The sequence below is a fragment of the Podarcis tiliguerta genome (genome assembly GCF_965153285.1).
Source record: "Podarcis tiliguerta genome assembly, chromosome: 8".
Lineage (NCBI taxonomy): Eukaryota > Metazoa > Chordata > Lepidosauria > Squamata > Lacertidae > Podarcis > Podarcis tiliguerta.
This window is the reverse complement of record NC_139541.1, coordinates 18850068-18858931: the sequence shown is the minus strand read 5'-3', so window position 1 is coordinate 18858931 and position 8864 is coordinate 18850068.

The following is an 8864-nucleotide window of genomic DNA, read 5'->3' as shown; positions in this document are numbered from 1 at the left end:
TAAGGGTGGCTAAGATGATGGTTTCTGGATGCCCCTGAGTTTTAGCTCGCATCATCTGCTGGCTTGGCCCCTCCGGGTGTCGCTGAACTACAGTTCCCACCATCCCTGGCTATTGACCATGCTTGCAGGGACTGATGGGAGTTGTAGCCCAACATCAGTCAGAGGGCACCAGGTTGACTGTCCCTGAGGTCAGACTTTGCATTAAAGCAGATGTGGGGAACTTGTGGCCCTACAGACATTGCTGGACTAAACTCCCATCCTTCCTTGCAAGTGTGGCCATAGCCAGGGAAGATGGGAGTTGTAATTCAGAGACACCTGGCAAGCCAGGGGTTTCCCACACCTGCTTAGAATAAGATTGGTCAACGGTTCTGTTGCTCTGTTTGCTGAATTTTCTCTGGCTTGGTTTCAAGGGAGGAAAAACTTTCATCTCGCTCAGGTGCTTAGATATCGTTTTCTGTTTCTGTGATGGGAAAAGGTAACACAGTGGTGAAATGGGGAGCATAGATGCTCATTTGATCAGACTTCCATGTTTGGGTAGCAGTAATGTGTGTGACGCGGGTGGCGCTGTGGGTTAAACCACAGAGCCTAGGGCTTGCTGATCAGACGGTTGGCAGTTCGAATCCCCGCAACGGGGTGAGCTCCTGTTAATCGGTCCTAGCTCCTGCCAACCTAGCAGTTCGAAAGCACGTCAAAGTGCAAGTAGATAAATAGGTACCGCTCCGGCGGGAAGGTAAACGGCGTTTCCGTGTGCTGCTGTGGTTCGCCAGAAGCGGCTTAGTCATGCTGGCCACATGACCCAGAAGCTGTATGCTGGCTCCCTCAGCCAATAAAGCGAGATGAGTGCCGCAACCCCAGAGTCGGCCACGACTGGACCTAATGGTCAGGGGTCCCTTTACCTTTAACATGTGTGAACTTTCTGCTAGTTTTAGTTGAAAGTCCTGCATCACCGGGGGTTGGACTAGATGTCCTTCAGTGTCTCTTCCAGCGCTACTGTTCTATTAAATGGTCGCTCTAGGGCAAAGATAGGAAATCTGTGGCCCTCCAGATATTGTTGGACTAGAGCCGCACACCAACCGATGTGTTTCTTTATTTATACCCACCGTAAGGTCCTTTTGCAGGTCTCAACAATACGGAAATACAGTATTAAAATCAGTTAAAACAATTGGTAATTGGAAGAACAGGGTGGGCCCTAGAAAACCCTATCGGGCCAAATTTTGGGACCTCCCAGGTATGCGCCACCAGTGAAAAAGCCCTCCTCCTGTGCCCGCTTGCAACTAAGCATCAGGCCGTGGTGATAAATAACTGGACTCCGTTAGTAGTGCCCTTACCAGGCAGTGAAGAAGAAGGTGATTCTTCAGGTAATCAGCTCCAGAGTTATTTGGGGCTTTGTTCGCAAGGAGCAGACCCCTAAAACTAGTTTGGTGGCTACATAGGTGTGGACCCTGACTTGGTTCCCATTGGGATAGCTCAGTCGGTGGAGCACGAGGTTGTGGGTTCGGTTCCCCGTCCTTGTCTGGCCTTGAGGAGGAAGGGCAGGGCTCATTTAAAGGCCCCGGAGTCTGAAAGGTGGAAACGTGAAGTGTAGTGGATGCTGGCCCTTTGGGGAAAATGAGGCAGTGCCCTACTAGCCCCTGGCTGCCCTCCGCCAGGCCATTCCCACCTCCCTGCCTTCTTACAATCAGTCCCTGGCTGGCGGCCTTCCTCTTACCCCTTGTAAAACTCACCAGGGAGGAAGATGGGGTCAAAACTTGCCTGCCATTGCCTTTGGCTCCCCCTACTGTTGGCCTCCTACATTTCAGCCTGACAGACACCAGTCACCGGAGTGAGGAGAACCTTTAATAAGCATGATGTAAAATTGACTTCAGTGGGTGATTTCCCCTGTCACCAATGCACCGAAGCTGTCCTTTGGCAAAGGCACCTCCCATCACTGTGGTCCACTAACTGTTGTCAACTGTTTGGCCATCTGGCTCTCAGTCCTTCTCGCTTGCCGCTTCTGTAACACCCCAGTTGTCGCCATGCTTTGGTATTAACTATCTTGTGCCTTAAGTGTCCCCTCTCCCTTTGTGCTCTCTACACACACACACACACACACACACACACACCCCGCTGGTTTCCACTCCATCAGTTTTACGGGATAACAAATACTTTGCTGTTGTCTCTTTTACAGTAGCTGTAAAGGCATTTTAGTTAACGAGCTGTTAAATTATGTTTAATTTGGTTTGTTGGTGATTTCCCCCACCCCACCACCAAAAAAAAAAAGCAATTGCCAGATCTCATCGTAGGAGATCCGTTTGAGGATCTTTGAATGGTAGTTGTGGTTTTCTCTTTTTTTGGTTAACACAATTAAGCTGTGTCTAGTCGTTCAGCATTTCTACAGCAATACCAATGTGTGTAGATTGTTTTAAAAACCGTTTCTGCTAGTTCCCCCCATGTAAACAGATGGGAGCTGTGCCCCACAGAGAATAACTAGCCCAAGGCTATATGCCGTGTTCCCAGCTGATTTCTTTTGTCATTTTTTTAAATAAAAAAAAACACATTATGAATGCTTTTGGGAGCAAACACGCAAAGTGGCTTACACACAATTAACATATGTATTAAAAATCAGTTTCTGGGTCCTATCTCTTTGTCACCGTGTGGCGTGACCAAGAAATGGAATTCAGGGTGGAGCTATGCAAATAAGGAGCGGGCTCGATTCTCAGTGGCTCCCATTACCTTCTGTCAGGAGCAAATAAAAGTTAATAAAAACAAGTATATGTCTCAGTGTGTTGTTTCTTGCATGAAGATCAGGTCTGTGTTGATTTATACATCCAAGCTATCCGTTTAAAGCAGCATTACGCCTCTGCCCACAAAGCACCCTGGGAACTGTAGTTAGTTAAAGGTGCTGAACGTTGCTAGGAGAACCCTATTCCTCTCCCAGCACTACCATTTCCAAGGTTCCTTGGGAAGAGCGGTTGCCTGTTAAACGACCCCAGGAATGGTAGCACTGGGAGGGGAATAGGGGTCTCCTAACAACTCTAAGCACCCTTAATGAACTACAGCTCCCAGGATTCTTTGGGAGGAAGCCAGGACTGTTTAAAGGGGCATGGTGATGTTTTAAATGAGTAGTACATGTGGGGACACTGGTGGCGCTGTGGGTTAAACCACAGAGCCTAGGGCTTGCCGATCAGAAGGTTGGCGGTTTGAATCCCCGTGACGGGGTGAGCTCGCGTTGCTCGGTCCCTGCTCCTGTCAACCTAGCAGTTCGAAAGCATGTCAAAGTGCAAGTAGATAAATAGGTACCGCTCCAGCGGGAAGGTAAACGCTGCTCTGGTTCGCCAGAAGCGGCTTAGTCATGCTGGCCACATGACCTGGAAGCTGTACACCGGCTCCCTCGGCCAATAAAGCGAGATGAGTGCCGCAACCCCAAAGTCGTCCACGACTCGACCTAATGGTCAGGGGTCCCTTTACCTTTATTTACATGTGGGGCCTACTGGAGAGATGTTTGGCTCTTTTTCAGGTACAGTTGCTTGCAAGGCTAAGACAAGCACAGAAGCAGTAGCCAATCAGATACTATGTGGGTTTGCCCAATACCTAGTAGAGGCTGGACCATTTAAGCTGAGCGGGGCACTGCCTCACCAACCTAAGCCAGCACCCACCTGCCTGCCTTCTGACATCCAGGCCAGAGGGTAGAGGCACTCTTCCTTAGTCTCAATGCTGCCCTTGTAAAACACACCAGGGAGGAGGATGGGGACAGAACTAGAATAAATTGGAGCTGCCTGTCATTGTCTCTGGCGCCACCTACTGTTGGGCTCCCTGCTTTCCACCCTATCGGTTCCAAGAGGCACCAGCCACCACTGCCAATACAGGATCAGAATGCCTCCTTTTCATTGCAAACTTTCGCCCCTGCTCTTCCCACTATCAAAAGAGTCCACTGGAAGCTGTCTTCCTTGTTCCAAAGAACCAAATGACACAGACCTCCTTGGATTACAGCCCTTCGTTTTGCAGGTGTGGACAGGTGCAGAATCACAGGACTGAATTCTCCCATGTGCACCTCTGCACGTGGAAAGCTAGCTCATCAAGGAAAAGGGCTGGATCTAATGCTTTACCCTGCCAGACTAGATTTCAAGATGCAGGGAAGTTTGTTTGTTTAAAATGGAGCATTGCAATAACAGGGGTCAGCAAACTTTTTCAGCGAGGGGCCGGTCCACTGTCCCTCAGACCTTGTGGGGGGCCGGACTATATTTCAACGAATTTCTATGCCCCACAAATAACCCAGAGATGCATTTTAAATAAAAGGACACATTCTACTCATGTAAAAACCTGCTGATTCCCGGACCGTCCGCGGGCTGGATTTAGAAGGTGATTGGGCTGGATCCGGCCCCCGGGCTTTAAGTTTGCCTACCCATGCAATAAAGGTTTCCTCAGGTGAAATTGGAATCTGTACAATAAAAGCAATTTGCAAAGAAATACATTTGCCGATGAGCCTCGGATCACCTTGGTGCTGATGTTTAAGAAGTTGCCAGCATGGCGGAACCTGGTGTGTAAGAAAGTGGAGGAAAATAAATGTCAGAAACATTTATGTGGTTCTAAGCTACCAAATGGGACGCAGGTGGCGCCGTGGGTTAAACCACAGAGCCTAGGACTTGGCCATCAGAAGGTCGGCAGTTCGAATCCCTGCGATGGGGTGAGCTCCCGTTGTTCGGTCCCAGCTCCTGCCAACCTAGCAGTTTGAAAGCACAAAGTGCAAGTAGATAAATAGGTGCCACACCAGCGGGAAGCTAAACGGCGTTTCCGTGTGCTGCTCTGGTTCGCCAGAAGTGGCTTAGTCATGCTGGCCACATGACCCGGGAGCTGTCTGCGGACGAACGCCGGCTCCCTTGGCCAATAAAGCGAGATGAGCGCCGCAACTCCAGAGTCGGTCACGACTGGACCTAATGGTCAGGGGTCCCTTTACCTTTACCTTTAAGCTACCAAATTGGGCAGATCGATGCCAGTGGGATTGTGAAAAGGGTATCCCATTGAGGTTTTTCTCGCTGTCCATTTGCTGCTGCCGCCTTGAGCTGGCGGTGGATATAAATAGGGACTCTTTGCTTCCCCGCCTCCCTGCCTGGCAGGTTTGGCAGATGGTGTCGCATGTGACAGGGGACCCAGATGAACAGATGGTTCTGTGAAGAGCTTATATCCTGTGCCATGCTGGCCGCCGGAATCCACACAAAACAGTGCATCTGCCTTCTGAGGAAATCCTGGGTTGCCCAAACCCTTCTCTCCCGGCTCCCACCCTCAGACAAAAGCCTTCGGCTCTCAGTGTGGGAGGTTATGGGGTTACACAGCTCCAAAGGCCAAATCCACACCATAGATTCAAAGCACTCTTAAACGGTCATGGCTTCCCCCAAAGGATTCTGGGAGCTGTGGTTAGCGGTGCCAAGACTTGTTAGGAGACCCTTACAAGCACAATAAATATGAATATGGTATCTGTGTAAGCCTCTAAACAACGATCTAGACTTGTTTCAGTGTTTTTTATGTTCAGATGGGCAAGGGTTTCGTTCTAAAACAACTGAGCCTCTCGCAGATAGATGAAGAATTGGAGTCTTTCCTTCCTTCCTTCCTTCCTTCCTTCCTTCCTTCCTTCCTTCCTTCCTCTCTCTCTCTTTCTTTCTTTCTTTCTTTCTTTCTTTCTTTCTTTCTTTCTACCCCCCACACTTTTATGTTTTTATTGTATATAGATAAAAGTATTGGTTTGGTTTTTTTTTAAAAAGGGAAAAGATATTAAGTCTTGTATGTTTCTCTATAAACCTTAATAAAATCTATTTTAAAATAAATACATGAAGCAACTGAGCCCATGCTAAGTTAACACACACAGCCCCCCCCAAAAAAACTCAGAAGGTATCACAACCTCTGCACAGGTGAATCAGACTCTATTCACCTCTCCTCCCCACTCTCTCCTTTTACAAAGGACATTAATATCCCTAAAAGCAATCCCCTGCCCTTCCCACGCCCTGGAAATTGCAGCTCTTAAGAAAATGCAGCCAGGGCAATTCTTTATCAACCCTCAGATTTGTTCTGGCCTATCGGGGCGACTTAAAATAACTCCCTCTCCTTCTTTTCAAAGGGATAAGAAGAGGCGCCAAGATCAATATGACCGACCTTGAGCTTAAAAATGGGAGGCAGCAGAACGATCCATTTAGGATGCAGCAGTTTCCTTCCTCCTTTTAAATGGGGGTAATTTGATTTATTGGCAAGATAACACTGCAGAGGCTTGGAAACAGAGCACTGGGGAGAAGGGGGATGGTGATGGGACGTTGTGCTCAATGGACAGCGTTTTTATTTAGGGGAGAAGGAGGGAAAACACCTGAGTTGAATCAGCAATAAATAAAGCTGGCAGTAGCCAGACTTCAGGCTAGTGATTCCTTGCATTTCTGTCTCCCATCCTTCCACCGAGGATATCAGGGCAGAACACAAGGCTAGCTCTCCTTTTTATCCTCTCAAACAACCTTGCAATTTAGGTTGGACTGAGAGAGTGAGGCTCGTTTACAAGGTCACTCCTTTAGCTTTGTGGCCTAGTGGAGATTTGAATGCAGCTCTGCTAGTCTGGCAGTCTAACCACTGCATATACACATTGGCGTTTGTTGTGCTGTGGGGTCCTCTTTGGCTTGGGGAATACAGTGGTACCTCAGGTTAAGTACTTAATTCGTTCCGGAGGTCTGTTCTTAACCTGAAACTGTTCTTAACCTGAAGCACCACTTTAGCTAATGGGGCCTCCTGCTGCCTCCGCACCGCTGGAGCACGATTTCCGTTCTCATCCTGAAGCAAAGTTCTTAACCCGAGGTACTATTTCTGGGTTAGCGGAGCCTGTAACCTGAAGCGTCTGTAACCCGAGGTACCACTGTAAAGGATTCGACCAAAAGAGACATGTCGAGGGCAGTAAGGAGCCAAATAGAGCCTCCAGGCTCAGGGGCAATGTACCATAAAATGACAGCCATTGTGGCGCACACAATAGGGGACGGATGTTTCCTCCCAGTCTTGCTTGCCGGAAATGTATTTCTGGCCACAGTGGAGAACCTTTGGCCTGTTCCAGCTGGGCCCTTCTTATGAGGCTCCCCAGACCAGTCCCCAACACTGCAGCCTTTCTTCACTGGGGAGTGCCTTCGACCCCTTGATCATTGGGGTTGCCCCTTTCTAAACCTTCTCCACCTCTAATGTAGCCTGTTTGATAAGAGGCTATCAGAACTGTACGCAGCATCCCCTATGTGGTCGCGCCATAGATTTTATAGAATCCATATACTTGTAGCGTTGGAAGCGACCCAAAGGGTCGTGTTCTGTAACTTCAGGTTGTCTAGTCCAACCCCCTCATAATCCTCTTTTCGAACCATCCAGGTTGGTTGGTGTTCACTGCCTATTGTGGCAAGGAGTTCCATAGTTTGTGCTGCGTGAACAAGGGATTTCTTTTATTGGTCCTGAATTTTCTAACTTTCTGTTTCGTGGGATGTACATGAAGTCTAGTGTTATGAGGGAGGGGGTGGGCTGCCCTCCCCCAGTCCAGAGGGTCTAAAGATGTAGAGACAAGGACAGCTGCTGTGGGCAGAGTGAGGCCGCCTTGGACCTCCTAGCTCAGCATCACCGCAGTTGTGGGTTTCAGGCAGGGGGGTTTCATCTGACACCCCCACCCACCCAGGGCTTTTCTTTTTTTATATATATAATTTTTTATTAGTTTTTTTAACATACCACTTCCAACAGTAATTAAACATACTTTTACATCTTATTCAATTTTTTTGACTTCCATCAGTCCTGTCTGAAAATTTTCCAATCTAATCTCTTAGTATGCATTTCTTATTTTCCCTATTACATTTCAAACTCATAACCGATATCTCTGTCTTTTTCTACTTTGTAACATTTCATATATTTCTCCTTACAATACTTCTTGTAGTCCTACTAGCGTAATTTGTGGATTACAGTTGCTCTTCAAATAATTCATATACTTCTTCCAATCTTCTGTAATTCTCTGGTCCCGCAGGTTTCGAATCCTTCCTGTCATTTTGTCCAATTCTGCATAGTCCATTAATTTCGTCTGCCATTCTTCTTTCGTCGGAATTTCTTCTTGCTTCCATTTTCTGGGCTAACGGTACTCTTGCCGCTGTTGTTGCAGATAAAAACAATTTAACATCTCCCACCCAGGGCTTTTCACAGTGGTGTGGGGCACCCCCCTGCCCCACTTTTAGGATGAAGCTGGCAGCCCCTATTGGGGATGGTCAACAAAGAGGATTTGTATAATCTTTTCTCATTGGGGTTTGGCTTCCTTATATACCTCCCTGTACCTGAGACCAATTTCTATGGCCAGATCAGTCCGCAAGAGAGACATGTTGACTTTTGCAGACTCCTCTCCCCTCTGCCAACAGCATCTGGGTCCAGAAGACTTCAGGCCGGTCCTTCCGTCAAGTCAGGCAGTCAAGAAGAGAAAGGACAGAACCTCTTCTTCGCTGCACACGAAGAAATGCATTCATTCACACCCCTGGGCACAATCAGAGGCATTTCAGATAATAGAGGGCTATATTTGGAACAGACAGGCACGTGTGTGTGGCAGGAATAGAATGTGGTGATCACACCACTTCTCTTCCCCAAAGGGCTGTAAATAGAGGTGGCACCTTGTCCCCAGGCCAGGGAGAGGAAAGTGGAAGCATAAACACAGGAATGGGGGCAGAAGGTTCAGAATCAATGGCAGGTTTCCCCATTTCTCCCAGCCCTACCTGGAGACACCAGGGATTGAACCTGTGACCCTCTGCATGCAAAGCAGATGATCTGCCACCCAGCTACTGCCCTTCCCTTCAGCCAAAGGAAGGTAGAAGGCTACCTTATACCAAGCCAGGTCGCTGGTGCATCTAGATTAGTAT